The 14,140-nt window shown below is 40.4% G+C and overlaps 1 non-coding gene across 1 annotated transcript; it reads left to right on the top strand.

Moving 5' to 3' along the window:
* The first annotated feature begins 10,336 nt into the window (after window positions 1-10,336).
* LOC112130862 (small nucleolar RNA U3) lies at window positions 10,337-10,546 on the top strand. Its single transcript, XR_002913047.1, has one exon. It is a non-coding gene; the product is annotated as a small nucleolar RNA U3 (small nucleolar RNA).
* Window positions 10,547-14,140: the final 3,594 nt, after the last annotated feature.

The raw sequence follows: 14,140 nt of genomic DNA, 5'->3' as shown, positions 1-14,140 counted from the left end.
TCAGGAGATTGAGACCACCCTGGCTAACATGGTAAAACCCCGTCTCTACTAAAAATACAAAAAATTAGCCGGGTGTGGTGGCGGGTGCCTGTAGTCCCAGCTACTCGGGAGGCTGAGGCAGGAGAATGGCGTGAACCCAAGAGGCAGAGCTTGCAGTGAGCCAAGATCGCGCCACTGCACTCCAGCCTGGGTGACAGAGTGAGACTCCATCTCAAAAAAAAAGAAAAGAAACAGGGACTTGGTCTGTCACCCAGGCTGGAGTGTAATGGCATGCTATCATAGCTCTTTGCAACCTCAAACTCCTGGGTCCAACCTATCCTCCTGTGTTGGCCTCCCAAAGTGCTGGGATTACAGGCATGACCATTGTGCCCAGCTGAAATATGTATTTTTGTTACTGGTCTAGGCTCCTTCTGGTTCATCCCACAAGAGATGCCACTAACCCATCATCAAAACAACACATTTCGTATGGTTTGTAGAAATAGTGATGGATCTGCTGTAACTATATATATGATTAACAATAATAAGAGTCTTGGCAAGGATAAGGTGGGCTGCCAGTTTGTGGATGTGAAATAGAGCAGAGACCTTGTCTGCCAAGGGATCTTACTAATATTTCATTATTTCCTCGTTCCTTCAGCCCTTGGACAATCACTACCAGCCACCACCACCACCACCAATGTTACCATTTATTGAGTGTTCAGTGTATTCCAAGTACTGTGTTGAGCACTTTACACAAATAATATAATTTCATTCTTGCAACATCTCTAAGAGACAGATATTACCAGCTTTACAGATGAAGAAACTGAGGTTTAGAAAGTTTAAGTGACTTTTTGGAGGTCATCTAGCTACTGGAATTAGGATTCAATTTATGGTATGTTCATTTGCACATTTTAATATGCCCTTTTGTGATTATTGCCAAATAACTTTCCACAGTCCATAACTGTTTTCCTCTCTGAGGGGAGACAAGTAGAGTAGAGTCTTTAATTAAGGGCCTGGACTCAAAGACTTAATTTCTTTGTACCCTACTATTAACTAGCTGTATGATTGTGGATTTGTCTCTGAACCTGTTTTCCTTGTCTAAACAATGGAAATAAATAGCAAGTATTCTCTCTAGCTAATTATTTTGTAAAACATACAGTTCTTCAAATGTATGTGATATGATGCTGTAATTATTCTCTCTATACTCTGACAAAGACTGACAGTGCACAGATGTCAATATAAACTCATTTTTCATTAAAATTTACCTGATATCAGTCATAGCAGCCTCTGCACATTGGGAAAAAAAAAAAAACTTACTAAGAACAAAGAGATGGTCTCTTTAACTTCTTTTTTTCTTCAGTTGGATTTGGTTTCACAAATGTGAAATAGCACCTATTTTTCTATCTTCCTTTAATCTTTCTTATTTACTCCCCGTAACTGATCCAGACCCCTTCATGGGGCAACAAGAGAAGTGAGAGGTTAGGCAAGCTCTCAGGAATGTAGCAAAAGAGCTGTGAGGGAATTTATTAGGCCTCTACCATGGGACAGATAGATACTGTGATCTGTGGTGTGTGCATTCTTATCACCGAATCCTCATGTGGAAGTTAATTGATCAACAGCTGTGATGGTGCTTGGAAAACAATGGTTACTGTCAGATATAGACAAAATGCAAAGTAAAGCTTGTGGGAATTAAGCATCAGGTTTCTTTAAATTATTTAATAATTATCACAAATTCCCAATCACTACCATTCTGCCTCCAATCTAGAAAGGGAACTCAGGTAACCTATGCCTAGAAAACCTTCCCTTTTCTAGTTTGAAAAGCCACCTTCAGGCTGGGCACGGTGGCTCATGCCTGTAATTCCAGCACTTTGGGAGGCTGAGGCGGGCAGATCATGAGGTCAGGAGATCGAGACCATCCTGGCTAACACGGTGAAACTCCGTCTCTACCAAAAATACAAAAAATTAGCCGGGTGTGGTGGCACAGGCCTGTAACCCCAGCTACTTGGGAGGCTGAGGCAGGAGCAGGAGAATCGCTTGGACCAGGGAGGCAGAGGTTATAGTGAGCCCGAGACTGTGCCACTGCACTCCAGCCTGGGTGACAGAGTGAGACTCCGTCTCAAAAAAAAAAAAAAAAGAAAGAAAGAAAGAAAGAAAAGCTACCTTCAATTATGCAGCTTCTCATTTTATTTTATTTTATTTTTTATTTTATTTTATTTTATTTTATTTTATTTATTTTTGAGAAAGAGTCTTGCTCTGTTGCCCAGGCTGGAGTGCAGTGGCCTGATCTTGGCTCACTGCAAGCTCCACCTTCCGGGTTCACACCATTCTCCTGCCTCAGCCTCCCAAGTAGCTGGGACTACAGGTGCCTGCCACCACGCCCGGCTAATTTTTTGTATGTTTAGTAGAGACGGGGTTTCACCGTGTTAGCCAGGATGGTCTTGATCTCCTGACCTCATGATCTGCCCGCCTCGGCCTCCCAAAGTGCTGGGATTACAGGCGTGAGCCACCGTGCCCAGCCTCAAATTTTATTTACTCCATAGTACCTGCTACTGGTAGAGAGACAGCAAATTCCCCTTTGCCTCTCCTAAAATTCTTGGCCTTGCCTACTCTGCTTGTCACTGAATAAAATTTCCTCTATGACAAAAGGAAACCTGACTTGTTTCAGCGTCTACAGGACTGTCCACATGAAAAGCCCCTGTCAGGCTATAGTACTGAGTCTTAACTAGAAGCTTGCATGAGCAACTAACTACTCAGCAGTGTGTTAAAACCTTCTGCAACAATACACTTTGCTGGTTGCTATGCTGTCACTGCCTCTAGCGAGTTGGTTGGAGAAACATAATGCCAGAACCGTGATTATGAGAGAGGGAGAGAGAGGGAAAGCAAGCACAATTTGGAATCAAAACAAAACTTAGCCAGGCACGGTGGTTCACACCTGTAATCCCAGCACTTTGGGAGGCTGAGGTGGGTGGATCACTTGAGGCCAGGAGTTCGAGACCAGCCTGGCCAACATGGTGAAACCCCATTTCTACTAAAAATACAAAAATTAGCTGGGCATAGTGGTGCACACCTGTAATCCCAGTTACTTGGGAGGCCGAGGCACGAGAATTGCTTGAACCCAGGAGGCGGAGGTTGCAGTGAGCCAAGATCACACCACTGCACTCTAGCCTGGGCAACAGAGTGAGACTCCATCTCAAAAAAAAACAAACAAAACTTCAAAGGAAAGGCACTTTTTTTTTTAAGAAAAAAAACTTTAAAATAATTAACAGATATTTCTGCTATAAATGTATCATTTGTAAATGATATAAATGGCAGGCCCAATCTATCCCAGACAGAAAAAGATGCAAAATAGAACAGAAGCCATCCTACTAGAAAAGTGAGCTGTACAAGGTTACCTTTAGCTTAAAAGAAAGGCCACTGTACAGCAAGGTTATTCGTACAGTACAAGGCAAGGTCATGGAGGGTTTTAGTAGCTTGATTCTAAAGAAAACTCAGGTCTGAAAAAATAACTAAAAATAAGACTTAAACATGAAAGATAACAGGAAAATCAAATAAAGTAAGCAAGGAATAGGAAAAAGAATAAACGTAACACATTGAGTCCCTAAGCCTAGAGAAAGAAACTGGCTCGTGACAAGTATCTCCTGCGATCTGGACCTACATGTTGTTTTCACCCCTTCAACCTTTCCCCTACTCCCTTCCCCGAAACATATGCACACACAAAGCCATCGACCATTGTGGACTTTAACCCTATTTTGTTTGTTTGTCTTTTACTTAATGCTTGTATTTTTTACTTTTTTCACTTTGCCTCTCACTGTAGCCAAAAATACTGGCTCTACCATCACCTGAACTTCCTCACACCTTTTAGAGTCAGGGGTGGCCTCCCACCGGCTAGATCTGGATCTAAGACTTTCAAGTTTTCTCATCTCAGCTAAATCTTCCAGACATTCTTTTCTCCCAGGTTTTAAAAATTTTCTGGTTCTGTATGTCTGATTCTCCAGTATAACTTTTTTCATGAATCCCAGGGATATTTAAAGTCTTACTTATATATAAAGTTTGTTCTATTGTATTTAATTTAAAGTTAATGGTCTTGATTTTTTTTACTTTCCATGATCTCAAACATCAAATATTATGAATTCAATTTCTACACCCGATAGGTAAGCAGAACAAGTAAAAGATCCACAGAACCTGGGGGAGATCGAAGGCTTGTTAAGCAAAAAACTCTAGTTAGAGATTCCACAAAAGAAGTGATACATTACTGGATTCTGATCATGAAGCCAGGCAGTACCAGCAGTTGTTTTATAGGCACTGCCATGTGCTATACGCTAGGGTTCTAGACTTATAGAAATTCTTTATCCTAAGTTTAGGTTGAATCTTTTGAAATAAAGTGTCTTTCCCTCTCATAGTTTATAACTCCTTTTATAAATATGGATGGATTAATCATATTTGTTCTTAAAATGTGAGGCAATTGATATCAGGTTAATGTCAATTTATGAGGTTCATCTGATGCAATATTTATTCTTTTCTTTAAACTAATTTAGATGATGGGAAGAATACCAAAATGTATGGTTCAGAAAAGGTGATAAATACATAACTGCAGACATAAATGCTAACAAGCCAAACAGCTATCCTAAAGGAACTTGGCAAGTTTAAACACTAAAATTTCTTTTCTTTTTCTTTTTCTTCTTTTTTAGTGACAAGGTCTCACTCTGTCACCCTGGCTGAAATGCAGTGCTGTGATCATAGCTCACTGCAGCCTCAAACTTCTGGGCTCAAGTGATCCTTCTGCCTCAGTCTCCTCAAGTCTAGGATTACAGGCATGAGCTGCTGTATGCAGCCTAAAATTTCTAATAGAAGAATTTAACAACACCAAAAGCTGCCAAAATAATAATGGTAACATAGAACATGGATCTTAAAGCGTGAGTCACATGTATATTGTACCTATCACTTATTTAAAGTAGAACACTATATAGCATCAAATACTTCAAAAGAAGCTAGATACTCTAGAATTAAGCCAGCAGAAACCCATATGGCTGGACCAGACACTGTGGCACACACCTATAATCCCAGTGCTTTGGGAGGCCAAGCAGATGGATCACTTGGGCTCAAGAGTTCGAGACCAGCCTGGCCAACATGGCGAAACCCTGTCTCTACTAAAAATAAAAATTAAAAAAAAAAAAAGAAGAAAAGAAAAAAAAGAAACCCATATGGTTGGAGTGAAACATTTGTCTTAAGCCTCTTGTTATCTTAGCATAAACATACACATTGGAAAATACCACTTCCCAAACAAAAGCTTAACTAAGACCTATCCAGTAATAATTCACTTTTATAAAAATGGAACTATGGTGTGTACCAAGTTTCATACTGGTCAGAGTCAGACCATTTACCTAAATTGCTTTTGTTACATGCAGGTAAATATTGTATGTCAAGAATAAAGGCAAAATCAGAACTGTTACGTGACAATCAAAAATATAATGGTAATGTCAACACTAATCATTTGAAATCATCTCTCTTGCCTTAAATTTATACCTAGCAATAAAAAATATATATTTGTCTTATATCAAATATGTGAATTTCATGATCTGGAAGCTCTAGTAGTAATTTTCACATGATGATTGATGTAGCCGTAGCATAGAGTCTCAAGTTAACAATGAATTTTCCTTTACAAAAGATGAGGCCCAAATTCAGTGATTCATTAACTCAAATAAAAATCTAGACTCTAGTTTCTAATTTATTTTTATGTTTACCACATCCTACAGATACTCTCATAACATATGTTCTACCAATAGGAAAATTGACACAGAGGTAGGATAAAGGACCGGCTCCAACTGACATAATTTATAATGGTATCAAAGACAGGGAATCAAATAAAAAATGCCACTGAGCCTCTGAGGTTCCCAGACTCAGTTATATAATGGCCCAGCTACTGAGAGAAAACTCTTCAGCATCAAATAAGGAAATATTTGAAATTTTTAAAAATTCATATGAGCTATTAGAATTAAATACTGGATTGCCATGTAGTTTAAAGGCTTGCATTGTGATTTAGAAAATAGTTTATATTTATCAAGTGCCTAGTAAATACTAAATAAGTTACTTAGCATTTCTCTCAGTCCTTATTAACTCCATATTACAGGTAGGGAAACAGGCTAGGTGAAGTAACTTGACTATTGCCCTGTGCTAGAACCATAATTTGAATCTATTCATGCTATACGACTTCTTTTATAAAAGAAGCACTGTAAGAACTTTCTGATACATACATACTTACAAACACCTCTTGTGGCAATAAATTAAAGAAACATGATTCCATCTAAAAAAAATAAGCATCTTTTAGATATATTGTTCTCTTCCAAGATTTAATTCCATTCTTTTGACAGATAATCTAATAAGTTTGGTACTCACACTTAAGTCTCTCCTAAAGATTCACATGCAAATTGTCCTGTTTCTCAAACAGAACAGATGTATGCAATAAATAAGTGCAAATTTTCCTTTCAAAAACTAGCCACATTTACTGGACTATCTTCTTTATTTTTTCTCTCTCCATTTTACATACCATTCCTCAAATATATTCCTAACAGTTAATCAGCGTACCTGATTGTCTGATACTGTGCTCTTTATAAGTTGGTTATGTAGCCCAGTACTTTTAAACATATTTTATGGAGACATTAAATTTTTTTAAAATTCAAACATAGCCATGTCACATATGGGTAAACAACAGTAAATCACTTAAAGGATACTGCCACATCCACCGTCTTTCCAATTGCTCTCTCTGTGGCTGCAATTAGTGCCTTTACTTCATCTCTGCCTGCCTAAAGACACTTTTTCATTCCCTGTGAGTAAAAATTCAAGAAGTCCTCCCAACATTGAAGCAACTTGCTGCTACCCTACTCAAAGGAACCTCAAACTAAAGGCAACTCTTCTGAGAAAGGTCGATTGTAAAATCACAGGGACAAGAGGCTGACCCAAAGACTCGGGCCCCTTTGGATAGCACCACAAAGGCCCCCTCAGACAGCACCCGCCAGGACTCTCACCAAATTTACTGCCACCCTCTGAGTAGCTATTTACCTGCTTCCATGTCTCCCTGGGGCTTGGGTGCTGCGCAGTAACAGCAGTCCAAGAAGATGACATAGTTAAGAACATTGAAGAACAGACCGATAATTCCAGCACTGAGAACCAGTATCGGCTCCTCTGTCTTCTGGGGATTGATGTACCTTTTGATGGCTTCAACCAGGATGCTGAACATCAGTGCCACCGCAAAAATGGTGTTCCCAAATGCTCCCACAACATCTGCCCGAAGAAAGCCGTAAGTGCTCTTCTTGTGCTGTTTTATGTTGCTGGCCCTTACACCAAAAAAACCTATGATCATGGACACAAAGTGGGAAAGGACGGCAAAAGCATCGGAGGCCAAGGAGAGGGAGTTGCCAATGTAAGCGATTACTAGTTCCATCACAAAGAGGAGGATGCTAACGACGCACATGAGGATTAAACGGAAGCTTCTTCCGGAGTATCGCCCCATGGCGGCTCGGTGCCCTGGCAGTTCCTCTCCCTTTCTTGGGAAGGCTGAGCTGCTAGGGGAGCAGCTATAGATTCAGTGATTACAACTCCTGGGTAACTCTTCCCTTCAGCCCTCCGGCGCTTGTCATATTTGGAAATCACCTTTTATAGGTTGCTATAAAGCCATAAAACAGTTTAAAGGGCAATTAAGCAAGACATGTCACGTGAGCCAGGATTTATGGAAAGACACTGGCTTCAGATATGGACTTGAGAGACTGTTTTGTTTGTGTATGTGTGTGTTTAATTACAGACGTCAAGAGCTTCTGTGTCCTTGAGTCAGGTAGAAGCTCATCAGTGGTGGTGGCCTTTCCAGCTTCCATGCTCCATGTGTGCAGCAACAGCTCAGGTGAAGCAAGTCATTTGACATAAGCAATTACATCTTGTCCACCTCGTGTGCAGTTCTGAATGTCATTTACTGTGTGAAGTAGGGAATATTCGAGGGGTCACCCTACTTCCAAACATTCTCTATAGGACAAAAGAAATATTCCTCATATTCAGGAAACCTTTAAACTGGAAGAGTTGAAGACATAATTCCAGTTAGTTTCCAGGAAGACAGACAAGTAATAATGATTTCACTGACGCAAGGAAGTTTTTGTTTTTATTTTTTAAAAAATCTTATCTGTCACTCATAGCCCTTAAAGGCCTATCAGTTCCAAAATGACTGAAACAGCAGTGGCCTCTATTGTGAGCAGCCTGACTACTGTCAATCTTTTAAAGAAACACAGAGTGATATTACAATCTATTTTTCTCCCAAATGTGATGTTAATTTTGTATGTCAACTTGACTGGTCATTTGGTCAATGACATGCAAGACTTTCTGGCTTTGTCTGTGAGTGTGTTTCTGGATGAAATTAACAGTTGGATCAGCAGAGTGAATGAAGGAGATTGCCCTCACTAATGTGGGTGGGCCTCCTCCAATCAGTTGAAACCTGAATAGAACAAAAAGGCTGAGTAAGAGGTAGCTCTTCCTGCCTGACTGCCTTCAGCCTGGGACATTTGTTTTTTCCTGCCTTCAGACTCAAACTGAAACATGGACTCTTCCTGGGTCTTGAGCCTGTGGGTCTTTGATTTGGGCTACACCATCGGCCCTCCTGGGTCTCTTGCCTACTGATTCACCATCAATCTTGGGACTTCTTAGCCTTTTAATCATGTGAACTAATTCTTTATAATACATCTCTCTCTCTCTCTCTCTCTCTCTCTCTCTCTCTCTCTCTCTCTCTCTCTATATATATATATATATATATATATATCTGTGTACCATACACACACATTCTCATTGGTTCTGTTTCTCTGGAGAACACTGGCTAATAGTCTGACTTTGACTAAAACCTGATAATTTAGACGGTAGCCCTAGCAGCTTCCATAGTATCTCATAAATTATCTCCAATTCAGTTAATATTCTGACAGTTAGACTTCCAATACAACCATATTGTGAAAATTATTGCTCTAAGACTAGCTCATTCATCCATTCATGCCACAAATACTTACTGAGTGCTGACATGCTGGACAGAGTTCTAGGCTCCAGTGAGACAGCAGCCAACAAAACAGGCAAAAATCTCTGCCCTTATGAAGCTTGTATTCTAGTGACTGGTGGGGGGAGATAAATGATTAACAAAATAAATTATGAAATGTATTGAATATTAAATGGTGATAAGTATGATGAAGACACATAAAGCAGGGGAAAGAGATAGGGATGGATTGTAATTTTAAATAAAATGGTCAGGGAAGAATTTTAAATAAATTTTAAATAAATTTAAAATTTAAATTTTAAATAAAATGGTCAGGGAAGAATTTACTAAGATGTTCTTCAAATAAAGATCTGAAGGTGGTAAGAAACTAAACCACACAGACATCTGAAGGAAAATCTTTCTGGGCAGAAGGAACAATGAGCATGGGAATTCAAGGGACACCAAAGAGGTCAGCAGGGCTGGAGAGGAGTAACGCTGGGGATGAGAAAGAGGAGATGAAGCCAGAGAAGTGATGGAGCAGGGGCAGATCATGTGGGGCCTGGAGATGGGAGAATATTGAGCAGAAGAATGAGGAGGTCCTGTATATGTTTTAAAGGAATCACTGGATGTGTTTGAGATTACATGAAAGCAGAGAGACCAGTTAGGAGGCTACTGCAATAATCTAGAGGAGACTGTGGTTTAGACTAGGTGTAAAGTGGAAACACCCAGGCAGGAGTGGCTACATAATTCATGGGTTCTACTGCAAAACAAAAAAGCAGGTTCCATTATTCAAAAATTATCAAGAATGTTTTATTTTGTTGAGATAGTCATGCTCTATCGCCCGGTCTGGAGTGCAGTGAAACAATCTCTGCTCACTGCAACCTCTACCTCCTGGTTTCAAGTGATTCTTGTGCCTCAGCCTCCCAAGTAGCTGGGACTACAGGCGTGAGCCACCACATCCAGCTAATTTTTGTATTTTTAGCAGACACAGGGTTCCACCATGTTGCCCAGGCTGGTCTGGAACTCCTGGCCTCAAGTGATCTGCCTGCCTTGGCCTCTCAAAATGCTGCGACTACAGGTGTAAGCCACCATGGCCAGCCAATTATCAAGAATTTTTAAGCCAGGCGTGATGGTGTGCACCTGTAACCTCAACATTTTGGGAGGCCAAAGTGGGAAGATCGCTTGAGGCCCAGAATTCAAGATCAGCCTGGGCAACATAGCAAGGGTCTGGTGGCAGGCATGGTGGCATGCTCCCTGTTGTCCCAGTTACTTGGGAGACAAGTAGACGGGAGGATTGCTTGAGCCCAAAAGATTGAGGCTGCAGTGAGCTATGATTGTGCCCGTAAACTCCAGCCTGGGTGACAGAGAAAGACTTTATCCCCCCACCCCCCAAATAAAAGGAAGAAGAAGAGTTTTTAAATGGCACAGCCATGGAAACCACAAGGAGGAGGTTCAGTATTCTCTCCTGAGCGTGAAGTTGGCTCTTGGTGTTGCTTCACTGCAACTGCTATTTGCCATTGATGATTGTTCTTCTCTTCCTCTAAGAGAGTAAGAGGGAGAGGATGCAGTCTGAGTGGTTTCTCTTAAAATAAATAAATAAATAATAAATAAAACAGTGCAACCACTATGGAAAACAATATAACAGTTCTCTAAAACTTAAAACTAGAATTGCCGTATGATCCAGCAATTCCACTTCTGTGTATAAAAACTTGAAAAAATTTGACAGCAGGGCCCTGAAGAGGTATGTGTACCCCATATTTGTAGCATCATTCACAATAGCCAAAAAGCAGAAGCAATCCAAGTGTCCATCAACAGATGAAAGAATTTTTTTAATGGGGTCTATATACATACAAGGACATATTATTCCACCTTAAAAGGAAGAAAATTCCAATACATGCTAAAACATAGATAAACCTTGAGGACATTTGCTAGGTGGAATAAACCAACCACAAAAAGATGAATATTGTGAGTCCACTTATATGAGGCATCTCCAGTCAAGTTCAAATTCACAAAAATGGAAGGGAGAATGATGGTTGCCAGGGGCTGAAGGGAAGGTGACATGGGGCAGTTGTTTAATGGGTACAGAGTTTTGGTTTTGCAAGGATAAAAAAAGATGAGACTGGTTGCACAACTATGTGGATATACTTAACACTACTGAACTATACACTTAAAAATGGTTACGATAGTAAATGTTACATGTATTTTACCATACTCCAATTTTTTTAACTTATTAATAATTTCAAGACAGCAACAGCAGAGCACTAAACCAAGCACAGAGCCCGGTGCAACTGCTCAGGTCACACACACATGAAGCTGGCTGGTATCCAGGAGATTTTGAAATTAGAGTCAACAGCATGTGCTGAGTAATTAAACATTAGGTAGGAGAGAGGCAATAGTCAAGATGGCACTAGGGGCTGGGCACGGTAGCTCATACCTGTAATCTCAGCACTTTGGGAGGTCAAGGTGGATGGATCGCTTGAACCCAGGAGTTCGAGACCAGCCTGGGCAACATGGTGAAACCCCTATCTCTACAAAAAATGGAAAAATTAGCCGGGCATGGTTGTACCCCTGTAGTCCCAGCTACTCGAGAGGCTGAGGCACAAGAATCGATTGAATTCGGAAGATGGAGGTTGCAGTGAGCCGAGATCACACCACTGCACTCCAGCCTGGCAGCAACAGAGTAAGACTCTGTCTCCAAAACAACAACAACAAAGATGGCACTAGGGTTCTGAGCTGGAAGAGTGATGTTGCAACTGAGATGAAGGTAAGACAAAGTTGACTGTTGTAGGAGCAGCATGGGGTGAGGGGTGGAGATGATGTTAAGTTTGGGGTATTAGATATCCAAGTTGAAAGCTAGTTGGGAGTTGAATGACCCTGGAGTTCAGGGGAGGGTGAACTCAGGAGTTGATAATTTATAATATTAAAAGCCATGAGACCGGATGAGGCCACCAAGAAAATGTGAAGAGAAGAAAATTTGAAGAGGTGAGAAGGAAGGACTAGAGAGATAAAAGGAAAAATAGGAGTATAGTGTTTTGAAGGCCAAGGAAGAATGTGTTTCAAAGAGGAGGGAGAATCAGCTGAGTCAAGTGCTGAGAGGGCAAGCAAAATGAGGGCTGGAAATGCCGATGGGATTGCACCTTATGGAGGCCCTGGGTGATCTTCACAAGAGTGGTTTCAGGGAAGTGCTGAGGGTAAATGAGATGGGGGCTCAAGAGAATGGAGAAGAGAAATTGGAGCTGGCAAGTGTGGAGAATCCTTTCAATGAGTTTTGCTCTACACTGAAAGGGATGTGGAGTCAAGAAAGGGTATTTTTAGGTTGGGAAAAATAACAGCATGTTTGTAAGCTGATGGAAAGAACCAGGAGAGAAAGAAAACCTGATGATACATAGTGGAGAATTGCTGATGTGCCACGACTGAGAAGGCAAGAGGGGATGAGATTTAGTGCACACGTGGAGGGGCTGGCATCCACTCTGAGAACAGACAGTTCACCTGAAACAGCAGAGAAAGTGAAATGTATGGACATGAGTAGGTGGGTAGATGTAGGAGGTCCCAGACGTTCTATCCTTATTGCCTCTGTCGTCTCAGTGAAAGAGAAATCAAGATGATCAACTGAAAGTCAAAAAAAGGAAGCATTCATATTTGAGGAGAGAAGGGTATGAAATAATTGTCTAGAAGAGTGAGAGAATGAATGAAGGAAATATGGTACAATTACATATTTACCCACATATAAAGTAATACTGATATTATCATCATCACCAGCTCCTGTATCATACCTCAACCTCCTCATCAACAGATATTTCATCACAAAATTTGGTTTTGGTGACATACTTCAAATGTATTTTGAAATATCCTTATTACATGATGCTTTTTAAATATTAATAAAATATTTTATATCATTTCAGTACTTTCGATGTTCCAAACTCATAAATTTTCCAATAAAATTGAACAAAGACATTGGTTTAAAATTGCCTATTGACCACAAGATGAATATGGTTCTACCTGTTATTTTAAGCCTGATGGTGTGGCAGAGTGATTTTCCAGGCATTATCTCAACTACAAAGTTCTCAGTGTGTTGCCACTGGTGACGGGGATAATCTCATGATTAGATAAGACCCTCTTAGTCAGGGTCACCCAGACTATGGCCTCTTACTGACAACACTCAACCCAATTCAGTGCCCCATCTCACTTTCCACCACTGAGTGATTGCCTAATTTGGCATCTCAAACAGAACTACTGCAAGGAGATACAGCCAAGAAAAAGAAAAATCATGTTTCGCTTTACTCACTACTGTATCCTCTGGCACTGTGCACAGAGAGGCACTCAAATTTGTTAAACGGCTAGCACTTTCTAGACATAGTAAAAGTGACAAGCAAAGGACCAAAGTTATGTTTGAAAATAATAGGGTAGTGGTAGCTACTTCCCCCAACTTTTTGATGGTACTGGCAACACCTGAACACCACAGTTATATGGCAGATAACTAATATTAATAACTAGAGTCAGACATAAATAGGGTGATCTGTCCACTCTCCGGTCAAAATGCCTTCCTCCTTGCTTGCTTTATGAATGTTCTGATGCTGCTATTATCAAGACTTAAATCCTCTTCACTGGCAAGCCAACCATTATTGTCCAATTCTCATTAAGGATTCATGTGATTTACTGGCATAATGAAAAACACACTCTCATGGATGAACTAGAAATTGCTAAGATGTAATGTAGTACACTGGCCCCAGTGAATGGAGTCAGTAGTAAATATGCCTTGACCTGCTTTCTTTTGGCTGCAATAAACATGAGGTGCATAATCACAAACTGTCAGTCACACATCTAGTTTACAGCTGTCACCTGCAAATAAAATCGTGTTCATTTCATTCAGGTTCATGTACTCTTTTGAAAAGCACACTCAAGAAAATATTTTGATACTTTAGCTGAACCTCAACTTATGAAAAAAGGCCAATGTGCCAGAGGTACATTTTGAGTAAAGGATTCCCTGCTTAACAAAAGTACTTAATGTAGAGTTTCTTTAAATAGTGACTTCCTTTAAAGCAGCAAACTTCAAGCTTTTCTGTCGTTAGTGCTACTCATCTGAAGTTTCAAAACGTAATATTAAGGATTTGTCTTTGCACCAGAGACGGCCACCTCCTCCAAAATGGCCAGTGGCTTCAGGGAAAAATGTGA

The sequence above is a fragment of the Pongo abelii genome, chromosome 1 (genome assembly GCF_028885655.2).
Source record: "Pongo abelii isolate AG06213 chromosome 1, NHGRI_mPonAbe1-v2.0_pri, whole genome shotgun sequence".
NCBI lineage: Eukaryota > Metazoa > Chordata > Mammalia > Primates > Hominidae > Pongo > Pongo abelii.
Note: the sequence above shows the minus strand (reverse complement) of the source record. Positions and strands in the feature narration are given on the sequence as shown.